General features: G+C 44.3%; 1 long non-coding RNA gene across 1 annotated transcript; it reads right to left on the reverse strand.

Moving 5' to 3' along the window:
• Window positions 1–3341: 3341 nt before the first annotated feature.
• Window positions 3342–6575, reverse strand: LOC149521590 (uncharacterized). Its single transcript, XR_016347893.1, has 3 exons — window positions 6508–6575; window positions 5897–6019; window positions 3342–3533 (listed from the first exon to the last, which is right to left on the reverse strand). It is a non-coding gene; the product is annotated as an uncharacterized LOC149521590 (long non-coding RNA).
• Window positions 6576–14055: the final 7480 nt, after the last annotated feature.

Below are 14055 nucleotides of genomic sequence, written 5' to 3' on the forward strand. Positions count from 1 at the left end.
GTTCCAAGTGTGGAAAGACATCACAAAAGCATAAAACAATCATAGAATCATAGAATACTAGGACTGGAAGGGACCTTGAGAGTTCATCGAGTCCAATCCCCTGCCCTCATGGCAGGATCAAATACTGTCTAGACCATCCCTGATAGACATTTATCTAACCTACTCTTAAATATCTCCGGAAATGGAGATTCCACAACCTCCCTGGGCAATTTATTCCAGTGTTTGACCAGCCTGACAATTAGGAACTTTTTCCTAATGTCCAATCTAAATCTCCCTTGCTGCAGTTTAAGCCCATTGCTTCTTGTTCTATCCTCAGAGGCCAAGATGAACAAGTTTTCTCCCTCCTCCTTATGGCACCCTTTTAGATATCTGAAAACTGCTATCATGTTCCCCCTCGATCTTCTCTTTTCTAAACTAAAGAAACCTAATTCTTTCAGCTTTCCTTCATCGGTCATGTTCTCTAGACCTTTCATCATTCTCGTTGCTCTTCTCTGGACCCTCTCCAATTTCTCCACATCTTTCTTGAAATGCGGTGCTCAGAACTGGACACAATACTCCAGCTGAGGCCTAACCAGCGCAGAGTAGAGCGGAAGAATGATTTCTCATGTCTTGCTCACAACACCCCTGTTAATGCATCTCAGAATTATGTTTGCTTTCTTTGCAACGGCATCACACTGCTGACTCATATTCAACTTGTGGTCCACTATAACCCCTAGATCCCTTTCTGCCGTATTCTTTCCCAGACAGTCGCTTCCCATTCTGTATGTATGAAACTGATTGTTCCTTCCTAAGTGGAGAACTTGGCATTTGTCTTAAACTTCATCCTATTTACCTCAGACCATTTCTCCAATTTGTCCAAGTCATTTTGAATTAGTGACCCTATCCTGCAGATTAGTCGCAACCCCTCCCAGCTTGGTATCATCTGCAAACTTAATAAGCGTACTTTCTATATCAATATCTAAATCGTTGATGAAGATATTGAACAAAGCCGGTTCCAAAACAGACCCCTGTGGAACCCCACTTGTTATGCCTTTCCAGCAGGATTGTGAACCATTAATAACTACTCTCTGAGTATGGTTATCCAGCCAGTTATGCACCCACCTTATAGTAGCCCCATCTAAGTTGTATTTACCTGGTTTATTGATAAGAATATCATGCGAGACTGTATCAAATGCCTTACTAAAGTCTAGGTATACCACATCCACCACTTCTCCCTTATCCACAAGACTCGTTATCCTATCAAAGAAAACTATCAGATTGGTTTGACATGATTTGTTCTTTACAAATCCAGGCTGGCTGTTCCCTATCACCTTGCCACTTTCCAAGTGTTTACAGACGATTTCCTTAATTACTTGCTCCATTATCTTCCCAGGCACAGAAGTTAAACTAACTGGTCTGTAGTTTCCTGGGTTGTTCTTATTTCCCTTTTTATAGATGGGCACTATATTTGCCCTTTTCCAGTCCTCTGGACAAGGGAAAATGAATGGTGCACAGCCACTAGGACAGTCACCTAGTGTTTGTTACCTTAGCCATTTTGGAAGATGCTTGAAACAGAGCCTCAGGGTCTGGAGTTGTTAGTGCCTCACGGAGACAACTCAGCTCCTCCTCTGCTGACCCCAGGTTAGTGCACTGACCTAGGATAGAGAAAAGGAGAAAAAGTATGGCAACATTTAATAAAACTGAACCTCTGATCCATAGATAATCATACAGGAGGATCTATGGGGTATGTTATTACCAGCTGTGTGTGAAATTTTGGCCCCACTAAAGCCAATGACGAAATTCTTGTTGACTTTAACGGAGTCAGAATTTTACCGTCAGGCTATGTCTAGACTACATCCCTTTTTCGGAAAAGGGATGTAAATTAGACGTATCACAATTGCTAATGAAGCGGGGATTTAAATCTCCCCTGCTTCATTAGCATAAAAATGGCTGCAGCTTTTTTCGGCACGGAGCTTTGCCGGAGAAAAGCGCTAGTCTAGATGCTGATCTTGCGGAAAATTAAGCCTTTTCCGAAAGATCCCTTATCCCTCCGAAAAAGGGATGTAGTCTAGACGTAGCCCCTATGTCTGAAAGTTAACAGTAATGGCATGTGATTCATTGTGATTCATACAGGATTAAACAGGCACTGTATTCTGTGTGGAGCATCTTTCTCTGTATATCTGGTTTCAGTAGCCACAAAACTTCTGTCGACAAAACCCTGTAGTCTAGACGTACCCAAAGAAAAGTCCTAGACTAGCGATCACCAACATTATGCATTTTGGTAATAGATATGAAAGGTAGATGTTATGTATTATTGTCTGTATTTATATCTTGCTAGAAGTTTAACATAACCAAATTAGCTTGTAGATTCCAATTCCTTTTCATGTCTTAATTGCCTTAATTATATGCAACTGTCTTCAGTTAACCTTAAGATCAAAGATATAAGATAGTACAAGAAAATATTTTGTACATTGCCTTCAGCTTAACTATCTGTGTTGTAATGGAAGACTACGATCGGCTAATTACTTTATGTGAATGACTATCACCCATTTACCAGTGTATGCATAGGAAATAGAAAATTAACTTCAAAACAAAGTACGACAGGAGATCTGCATGACCTATTCTTTCTCAGGGAGAGATCCTGCTTCGACAATTTCTGTGAGGAGGCTTGCCAACCGGCTAGAATAGCTATAAAAGACAAGTTATGGGACTGATCTTCTCTCTCCAGTCTGCTTAAACTTTGAACAGGGGACGTGTAAGCCATAGGACATAGATCTTCCAAATAATTATTTGGAATAGTCTGGGAAATGCATGGAAAAACTAACAGCCTTTGCATCTAAACTGGCTTTGGATGTTGACCGGTTAGCATGATTCCAGAGAGACTTTTACAAGCCAGCCGTTTATTCCACCATGGTTGTGATCCTGAACTATGACAAGTGACAGTCATTTTAACAAATATCTATCACTTAACCATTTGTAACTCTCTTCTTTTTCCTTTTAACAACAAATCTGATATTCCGTTATTAAGGATTGGCTGATATTTAGGGAAGACCTGTGATTCATATTAACCTAAGGATAAGTGTCTAGTCCTTTGTGATTGGTGATTATATTAGACTTAGTTGTCTAGATGGGAACCAAGGTCTGGAATGCCTAAAGGGTACTATTGTTTGGTATTTTGTTAACCAGAGTAGAAGCTCTTTTCTTACTGGTTTGGTGAATCTAATTATAAAATCACTAGTCTGGGGAACTGCCTGCCCTGTTTCTTACAGTCTGGCCTGAGTGCTGTCACAGCACTATTATGGAAACCTTTCTCTTATGGAAGCAGAGGGATCTTAGTCACTTTGAGGCCCCAGCTGCAGGCCTAGTAGAATTTCTCATGCATTCACGTTGAATGTCAGATTTGATTTAAGTGGGGAAGTCAGCTCAAGGAAGAGTAGAACTATACTCACTGTGCTATTAACTATCTCCTGATAGGCAGTTAGCAGCCAGACACTGGCCTGCAAGGCCCTTTCTCTCTCCCACTCCTTCCCTGAACTGAGCCAGGTCTCTAGTAGCTGTTGGCAAAGCAGGAGAATGGAAAAAGTTAGTACCAGAAAATCCCTCCCAAACGTTTCTTTTAAATAGGTTTGATTGTCACTAAAATCCCTCTCCAAAGCATTTAACTTCCATATAGCAAAAGATTTATATGTCTCCAAAAAGAGACCCTTGTATATACAAGTCCCAGGGACCAGATTCACCTCTGGTGTACGTAACTCCATCAAAGCCAAAGGAGTCACATGAGAGATGAGTCTGGCTCTGTGTATGTGAGGGCTTCTGTAGACTGTCTGATGGCAGCTGTCTAGCACATTGCATGCAGTTTGGGGTCCGGTGCTGTGTTCTCTTTCCTGGACAGCTTCTCCCATGCTGAGTGGCAAATGACAGAGAGGAGCATTTCTTTTTATTTAGAGCAGAGAAGTCTCCCCAGCCCAGCTCCTTTTATAACTTTATTTTCATACCAACGTCGCACCTAACTCCCCTCCCCTCAGCTCTTCAAACTATTCTGTTTATGTCTGAAGAGCAGGAAGTCTTTGGTGAATGAGTTTCCATACACAGAGCTTAACTCAATACTAATTCATTCCTTTTACAAGAGGTGATAAGTTCTCACTGGTCCTCTTGAATTTGGTTACTGCGCTGATGATTTTCTTTCCTGTCCATGTAGTGTTAACTATACTGGAAAAACTAGATCTCAGTCCACCACTGGCATAAAATGTCCCCTGCTATGAGATAGATACATAGAATTTACTAGCTAGTGGGAAAACACTGGCTGTAGAATCGGTGTCTATTTCTTACAAAGCCTTTCTGAATATTGACCTAGGAGAGCTTTTCCATTGCATTAGGAGTGCACAAATCATAAAATCATGGATTAAGGATGGAAGGGAGCTCAGGAGGTCATATAGTCCAACCCCCTGCTCAAAGCAGGGCCAGCCCCAACTAAATTATTCCAGCCATGGCTTTGCCAAGCCTGGCATTAAAAACCTCGAATGATGGAGATTCTTAAGGGAAGAGAATAACAGAAACACCTAACTGGTGGGTCAGAACCCAGGCTTAGGAAAACCCCAGCACAAGGCGACACAAAGAAGATGGAGAGAGGCTGTTCTCAGTAGTGACAGATGACAGAACAAGAAGCAGTGGTCTCAAGTTGTGTGTGGGGGGGTGGATCTTAGGAAAAACGATTTCACGAGGAGGGTGGTGAAGCACCGGAATGGGTTACTGAGGGAGGTGGTGAGAGCTCCATCCCTAGAGGTTTTTCAGTCCGAGCTTGACAAAGCCCTGGCTGAGATGATTTAGTTGGAATTGGTTCTGCTTTTAGCAGGGGGTTGGACTCGATGACTTCCTGAATTCTCTTCAAGCCCTATCGTTCTATGATTCTATAAAAGAGTTCCCTGAACTCTTTTCAAAAAAATTTTCAAAAAAGAACATTTCTTCTTTTTATCTCTGAGGAGAGCCACTCAGACTCTGCCCAGTGGAAATAAATATGCAGAACCTAGAGGGAGCCATTCTGTTTGTTCTGATGCCCCAAGCAGCTTGATCATTCTGTGCATAGTGAATGTGAGTCTATCTAGAGGCTAAATTCTGTTCTTCCTTACACCAAACTAAATATTGATCAGCTCTACTGATTTCAGTTTAAATAAGAGCAAATGTGGCCTGATGAGAAAGAGTTGCCTCCTACTTTCTTTGACATGGGTAGCATGAAAAAGAGGCAGTTGGTGAGTACTGCCATAAGCTCCCACTTGGTAGCTAAAGGGCCAGGCAGAGCTAAGATCCTCAACAACTTACTGTAAAGTTAATGTATATCATGGATCCCATCATGGAACTCTGTGTCTGGAGTCCATGACTCTGCCCATAGCTGGAAATACCCATTGAAAAGATTTTGAACTAGTACACATAGAACAGAGAATGAAGTGTGCAGCAAACTTTTCCAGGTTCTAGACATCTTGATGTAGGCTGCATAACTTCAGTGTTTTGCTAATAGTTTATGTATGCTTCAGCAGCCACAGGATTGGGCACCAGTGTGTTCTTTGGAGAGTCTATTTATAAAAAAGATGTGCTTCCTTAAACAAGAGCATTTCACTGAAAGATTGTGTTGTCAGAATTTTCACTGACTTGCCCGAGGTCTAAGTAATGTAGGTCGCACTGTCAGATGTAAATATCCAGAATCAGATTCTGGTCTCTGTTACACTTGTGTAAATCCAAAATAATGCCACTGAAGTCAGGGGCATTACCCTGGCTTTACACGAATATCACTGATCAGATTCTAACTCTAATCCTTCAGTCCAGCTGCATCCTTGAGCATCCAAAGCTCCCACTGAAGTCAAGGGGAACAATCAGCATGCCAGAATGGCAGAACTGAGTCCTAAGTGTTAAGAACTCTCCTTACCAGATTTCTGGTGGACACATCGAACTCTCCGAATACATAGGCGACCATATCCCCTGCTGCACAATTCTCCACACTTCCTGAACTGAGCAGCTTCAGGACAAAATGGAGAGCTGCCATCCTCACCTGCAAGGGTAGAGATTATGCACGAGTTTGTCTTAGTGTCTGGCTGAACAAGAAGTAGGTCTGAATGGACTTGTAGACTCTAAAGTTTTACATTGTTTCGTTACAGTTAACAAAAAATATCTACATTTGTAAGTTGCATTTTCACGCTAAAGAGATTGCTCTACATCACTTCTATGAGATGAATTGAAAAATATTATTTCTTTTGTCATTTTTACAATGCAAATGTTTGTTATAAAAATAATATAAAGTGCATAGTACACACTTGTCATTGTGTTGTAATTGAAATCAATATATTTGAAAATGTAAAAAACCACAAAAATATGTAATAAATTTCAATTTTTAATCGCATTAATTTTTAGTTAACTGTGATTAATTGAAACCCTATTAATAATCTCAGCCTAAAAATGTGTCTCATTGCCAGACTCTCCACTGAGTGAAATACTTCCCAGATATTAACAGCAATACCACTATTCCACACACAATCTTACCTTAGCACTCTGATCACTGAGAGCAGATTTCACTGCCTTCACAATCAGAAACTTTCTAACTCTTGTCTCAGGCACTGAAAGATAAGGAGAAGTGTGCAATATAGTATATCTTTGTTCCAAACACTCATGCTCCACATTAGAATGTGTCCTGGGCCCTATTTAAGAGTACTCGCAAGCTTCACTCATATACAGAATCAGCGGGGAAAATATAGGACCAGACTCTGATCTCAGTTACACCAGTCTAAGTCTGAAGTATTTCCACTTCTGTAAATAGCACCATCATACTATCCTGATGGAAATATTGTAAGAGAGTTAGACAAATGGAGGTCAGTGAAGTTAGTCTGTGTTTACCACCAGTATAGCAGAATTCGGAGTCTATTCTAGAGTGTCTAATACTTATTCAGTCAGGAGTACTATTTTGTTTTTATCTCATTATTATTAACATGCATCCGCCACAAGATTACATTTGTATTTGTACCTTGAAAATATTTTAGGCTACATTCAGCACTTCATTAACCCTGTTGATTTCTGTGTGACCACATGGGAGTAACTTAGAGCAGCACTGGGTCCCTTTAGTGAATTTCCAACCCTCTGGTGAGCATGCATCTAAAAGGGTGTCGCAAGGAGAAGGGAGAAAAATTGTTCTCTTTGGCCTCTGATGATAGGACAAGAAACAATGGGCTTAAATTGCAGCAAGGGAGGTTTAGGTTGGACATTAGGAAAAACGTCCCAACGGTTAGGTTGGTTAAACACTGTGAAAAATTGCCCAGGGAAGTTGTGGAATCTCCACCACTGGAGATATTTAAGAGCAGATTGGATAGACACCTATCAGGGGTGATCTAGACAGTGCTTGGTCCTGCCATGAGGGCAGGGGACTGGACTTGATGACCTCTCGAGGTCCCTTCCAGTTCTAATAATCTATGACTATATGACTCTATGTGTTGCAGCAGGGGCAGATGACCGTTTTGCGGGGCCCCGGGCAGCATAATTCCGTGGGGCCCCCCCTTTGCCACGGCGCATGCACAGTGACGCCATGCGCATGTGCGGTGGCACCACGGCGCGTGCGCGGGGATTTTGAAGCGCGGGACCCGGGGCGGCCACCCCGCTCGCCCTGCCCTATATCCGCCCCTGTGTTACAGATCCTCTGTGCCCCATTTGCAGAGATGATGAGTATGTTATAGCCCTACCATGCCTGCAAAGCCTTGGTTCTTTAGATCAACCTATAGCAGCTCATGCTTTTAGCTCTGGATGTCCCCAACTCAACCCCCAGCACGATGGCGATGATCGCAGCAGTCACAGTTACTCCTGTGTTACTTACAGTCAGCACCAATAATAGCTGTGAGCAGATTCAGGGATGCCACACGAACAGTCTCATTCTCAATCTTCAGCTGCGAGTGCAGAAATGCTATGAGGTCATCAGGAGAAGAACGGGCTGCAAAGGAAGAAATCACATCCTCACTAACAACTGAAAGCTCATTCTTACTACACCTACAAAAGAAGGAAGTTACAAGGAAACTACTGTGTAATTTGGAGTCTCTTCCCCTACCTAGCAGTAGGATACAATAGCACAGCTCCATTTGATTTTCCATGATGAGCTGCTGAGTTGGAGAACAGATCTGTGGGAAGAAGAGAAGTGATCAAAGGAAAACTACTCAGAACAAGCAACTGAAAAGAAGATGCTCAATTAATTTCTAAGCACTCACTTCCTACCTTTCCAAATAGAGCTCTGAAGCCAAAATAAATGGTACTGACTGCACGACAAGAATCAGAAACAATGACCAATACACTGGATAACAGAAGTTCATGCTTTCAAAGTGTTTTTAGCAGCAGAGCTAATTGAATCAAGACTTGACCCTTGGTAACTGGTTCAAATGGTTAATTATTCCACCATAAAAATGTAGGCCTTATTTGCAGTCTGAATTTGTCCAGCTTCATTTTCTAGTTATTGGCTCACGTTATGCCTTTCTCTGCTAGATTATTACATATGTTTCCCCACATAGATATTATAGACTGCAATTAAGTCACCCTGTCACAGGATAGGTCCTCCCCCTTTGGATGGGATCAGTTTTTGCTATATAACTCTAACTCCCTCTAATAACTGGCTTATGCTAAAATTGCTTTACAAACTGAACTGGATTTTAGCTAATAAAATGAGACCACTATCTGCTTATTCTTAAGCCAGCAGAAACCAATAAGGCATGAGAAGGTCTCCGGGCTCTTCACTAGCATTCAAAAGATGTTTATTCTTAATATGCTTCAGATCTGCTGTGCTTAAGCTCAAGTGATACAAGAACAAGTTCCCCTCACCCGGTCGTGCAGAGCACTGCAGATGGCTTGAAATTTCCCTTCAGGTAGAAGGATCTTATATTCACCAGAGACTTCCAAGAGCTGCCTCAGACTCTACAACAGAGGGTGAAAGTTAGAAGGTGGGCATACAAAGGAGCAATATGCAATGACTGAAGCAGGTTCATGGAATTCATAGATTCCAAGGCCAAAAGGGATGATTGTCATCAACTAGTCAGGCCTTCTGTATGACACAGGCCTTAGAAATTGCCAAAATAATTCCTAAAGCAGAACTTTCAGAAAAAAATCCAATCTTGATTTTAAAATGATCCCCTTGACTCTTGGTAAATGGTTTGAATGGCTAATATCCCACCACTGAAAAGGTAGACCTTATTTCCCATCTGAATGTATCCTGTTTCAGTTTGTAGCCACTGGATCATGTCATGCCTTTCTCTGCTAGGTCATTACATATATTTCCCCATGCAGATATTATAGACTGTAAGTAAGTCACCTGTCACAGGGTAGGTCCACCCTGTTTGGATGGTATCAGGTTGTGGAGGAGTTCAAGAACTAAGGCAGCCCAAGTGACCTAGTCTCCCCAACCACCATAGCAGGCCTGGTTCTTAGAGCAGCATTGCCTAATAGTCAGGGTCAGTGCAGCAGCCCTTTAATGAGGCTCTTCAGCTCAATGACCCAAGCCCTTCTAGGTACGACCGTGCAACCCAGTGCTCAACCACCCTTTGGGGCAAACCAGTGTTGCCTAGTGGCCAGCCCTTCTCCACCAGGCTCTACCTACTCCACAGGGTCCCAGCCCAGGGCCTTGTCTTGCAGCTCAATGGGGTTTCTTCCAAAACATGCAGAGTCAAAGATTAATACCTCAACTCAATAATGCTTAGTTCACATAGATTACTTCCCACCATTCTTCTGCAGCAGGTCATCTCAGTAACTCCGTGGTCTCTCCTCCATCTGTGGCATTGGATGGTTGTGGGGGGGTCAATTGGAACCACAGGCTGGCTGGTTTCTGCATCCTAGGGCACTGGCAGTCCCTCCACAAAAGCCTGCAAAGCACCTCTGCTCCCTTCAGCTGTCAGCCTAGACAGAACTGAGCTGCTCCCTTTTATATCCTGGTTCCAGTTGGAGCATTCCCAGCAAGTATGAAGGGGCATAGCCCACAGATCATGATTAGCCCCCGCTGAACCATGCATGGTGGGTATCCTCTGTCACAAACACTCCCCCTTAAGAGGGTGTCCATTGGTGGACCTTCCTCTTCATCGTCTCCTTCCACTTGGGAGAAGTCTGTGTTTGCATGAGCCTTCCCTGGCCTAGTGTAACATACAGAAGTCATAGGGTTGGAGCGGGAAGTACTACCTCATGATTCAGGCACTGGTGTCCTTCATGTTATTAATCCACCTGAGGGGTGCATGGTTGGTGACCAGTTGAAAGGGCTTCCCCAGTACAGAATATCCCAGGGTATGTCTACACTACAGCGCTAATTCGAACTAACTTAGTTCGAATTAGTTAATTCGAACTAAGCTAATTCGAACTAATGCATCCAGACTAAAAAAACTAGTTCGAATTAGCGTTTTGCTAATTCGAACTAGCATGTCCACATTAAGTGGACCCTGAACCGGGGTTAAGGATGGCCGGAAGCAGTGCCGGCAGGGCATCAGATGAGGACTTAGAGCGTGGAGCTGCTGCCTCAGGCTAGCCGAGGGCTGTGCTTAAAGGGACCCGACCCCCACCCCGGACAGACAGTTCTCAGGGGTGCCCCTCTTGCAAAGCAGTCCTGGCTTGGAGTGCTCTGAGTGCCCACACTGGGCACATCACAGCACTCGGCCATCAGCCCGGCTGTACTTGCCGCAGGCTGCCATCTGGGGAGAGGGAGCAATTGGGGGGCTGCAGGAGAGCTTCCACCCCCAGAAGCCCGCAGAGCCAGCCCAGTCCTCCCCATTGGGGGCTCGTACCCCATTCCTCCCTCACCTCCTTCCACTTACCCTTCCCTAGCCCCCCTTCCTGATGTACAAAATAAAGAAAACGTGTGGTCAAAAATAGAATCTCTCTTTATTGAACAAAACTCGGGGAGACTGGGAAAAGGAGGTGGGAGAGGGGAAGAGAGAGGGTGGGAGAGGGGAGGGCAACTACAATGATCAGAGGTTTGGAACAGGTCCCATATAAAGAGAGGCTAAAGAGACTGGGACTTTTCAGCTTAGAAAAGAGGAGACTGAGGGGGGATAGGATAGAAGTCCATAAAAGCATGAGTGGGGTGGAGAGGGTGCATTAAGAAAAGTTCTCCATTAGTCCCCATAATAGAAGGACTAGAGGACACCAAAGGAAAAGAATGGGTAGCAGGCTTCAAACTACTAACAGAAAGTTGCTCTTCACAAAGCAAAGATTCAACCTGTGAAACTCCTTGCTGCAGGAGGTTGTGACGGCTAGAACTAGAACAGAGTTTAAAGAGAAGTGAGATAAAGTGATGGAGGTTGGGTCCATGGAGTGCTATTTGCCAGCGGGTAGGAGTGGTGTCCCTGCCCAAAGTTTGTGGAAGGCTGGAGAGGGATGGCACGAGACAAATGGCTTGCTCACTGTCTTCGGTCCATCCCCTCCAGGGTCCCTAGGGTTGGCCACTGTCAGCAGACAGGCTACTGGGCTAGATGGACCTTTGGTATGACCCAATACGCCCATTGTAAGCTCAGGGCTCAGGGTTGGGGGTCTCAGTGGACCACCTTCATTTTCATGCACACCTGCTCCTAGGTGGCCATGCTGGCAGCTCTCCTGCCCTAGACGGCCACTTTCCTGTGCCTAGTGCGGAGGTCGTGGACGAGGTCCATGATGTCCGCACTAAACCAGGCGGGTGCGGTCCTGGGCAGGCTCCCGAGAGCTGCCAGCCTGGTCCCGGGAAGAGGGGGATGGCTGGGTGGCAGCGGGTGGCTGGCTCGAGCCGTGCCAGGTGCAGGGTCTGCTAGCTGGGTGCTGGCCAGCCTGTGCCCCTTTAAGAGGTCCGGGGCCGGAAGCGGGGCAGACGAGTTTCCCTGGTGTTGGCCAGAGTGGCCACCAGGGAAAGCTGGGGAGGGCTAGCCTCCCACTAGTTTGAATTAAGGGGCTACACACCCCTTAATTCGAACTAGTGAGTTCGAACTAGGCTTAGTCCTCGTTCAATGAGGTTTACCTAGTTCGAACTAAGCACACCGCTAGTTCGAATTAAGTTCGAACTAGCGGAGCGCTAGTGTAGCACCTATCAAAGTTAATTCGAACTAACATCCGTTAGTTCGAATTAACTTTGTAGTGTAGACATACCCCCAGGGTGTAGATCACCCACTTGATGGCCAGGGCCTCCCTTGCTATAGTAGGGCGGCAGGTCTCTCAGGAGAACAGCTTGCAGCTGAGATAAAGGATCTGGTGCTCCTTCCCACCTATTTCTTGAGATAGTACCACTCCTGGTCCTACCTCCGAGACCTCCATTTGAAGGATAGAAGGCTTTGTGAAGTTGGATGGGATAGGACCAGCTCTTGGTTCAGCTGTTTTCACAGGGCCTGGAAGGCTTCCTCACAGTCTTCTGATTACTGGACTTTCTGTGATTGGGGGTTCTTCATCAGGTCCAATAATAGGGTGCCCAGTGTGATGAAGTTGAGTACTAAGCAGCCACTGTGACTGAAGTATTGTGGCACCTGTTTCTTTGTCATGGAGTCACACAAGCCTTAGACCTTATTTATCAAGGAGCTATAGTTTTCCCCTTCCTACTGTATTCACTAAGATGGCACTTGGCTGGATTCACAGTGAGTCCTGCATCTATTGGGGCTTACAATACCTTGCTAAGATGTCAGAGGTGTTTCCCCCAGCTGGTGCTGTGGATGACAATATTCTTAATGCACACGGCTGTATATTGCATATATGCTTGCAATATTTGGTTCATGAGCTGCTGAAAAGTGGCTGAGGTTCTGTGCAGCCCAAATGGCATCCTGCTGAATTGCTATAAGCCAAGCAGGGTGTGGAAGGCACTCTTCTCACAGGAAGCCGGTATCAGGGGTATCTACCAATGTCTGTTGGTCAGTTCTAGTGTGGAAATGAACTTTGCATTTCCCACTATATTCCTCCTTGAGATTTCCCCATGTATGCATCCCAGTATCACTTCTGCTTTTTTGGCCACAGCATCGCATTTGTAGGTCATGTTCAGCTGAGTATTCACCAAGTTTCCCAAAATATTTTTCAGAGTTACTGTTTCTCAGGAAGCATCCCTCAACATGTATGTATCACCTACATTGTTTTGTTCCTAGATGCATCTATTTACATTCAGCCATATTTAAATGCACATTTATTGTTAGCACCCAGTTTACCAAATGATCTATATCACTCTGAATCAGTGAGTTGTCCTTTCCATTATTTACCACTCCCCAATTTTTATTTCATCTGCCAATTTTATCAATGATGATTTTATGTTCTCTTCCAGGCTATTGATAATGAGATGACAGTCTAACTCCTTCCGGTACCTACACACTTTTCTTCTTTGCTGCTTGAAGCTTCCAGGATATCTCTGATGAAATCTACATATTTTACTACATTTAGGCTCTTGTGTAGTCCTCTGATACTTTTAGTCAAGTCCATGAGACATTGATTCCCTCAAAGTCACGGGCATTCCAATCCCCAAAGCAACCACATATTCTGGACCAGAAAGCCAACATAGATTGGGAGTAAACCATGGAGGAAGTGGGGAGGGGGGAAGGGCAGCAGGGTTGTGGCCCTGGATTTGCTGCTTGGCTTGTACTGAGCCAGCTCACATAGACTGAGCATGCTCAATCAAACTACTGAAGCCAACTGCCCTCACTCCATCCTCTCACTATCAGCAGACAAGAGTTACCTTGGTCATGTGATACTGAGGGTAGATGAAATAAGAGAGACAAGGTGGGTGAAATAATATCTTTAATTATATTATCTCACCCACCTTGTCTCTCTAATATCCTTCAACCAACACCGCTACAACAGCCCTGTACACAACGGTAGATGAAATAGACAGTGATTTTATATCTATCTAGTTATAGAATCTAAAGCAATGCACTTCAGGCCTTCTTAGTATTAATTTTCAGCTACTGGCAGTTTACTTAATACTGCCCAGAGACAACACACAGCAGCCCCTGCTCTGAGGAGTTTATTTATAATCTAAAAGAGAGACGCAGAGTTGATAGGATGTACCAGTAAATCACAAGGAGGGAGTATCTTATGGGGGGGGGGGAGGGAACAGGTGTTTTGTTTCTTACCTCCTTATCATCTCCA

The sequence above is a fragment of the Pelodiscus sinensis genome, chromosome 26 (genome assembly GCF_052426305.1).
Source record: "Pelodiscus sinensis isolate ZL-2025 chromosome 26, ASM5242630v1, whole genome shotgun sequence".
Taxonomy (NCBI): domain Eukaryota; kingdom Metazoa; phylum Chordata; order Testudines; family Trionychidae; genus Pelodiscus; species Pelodiscus sinensis.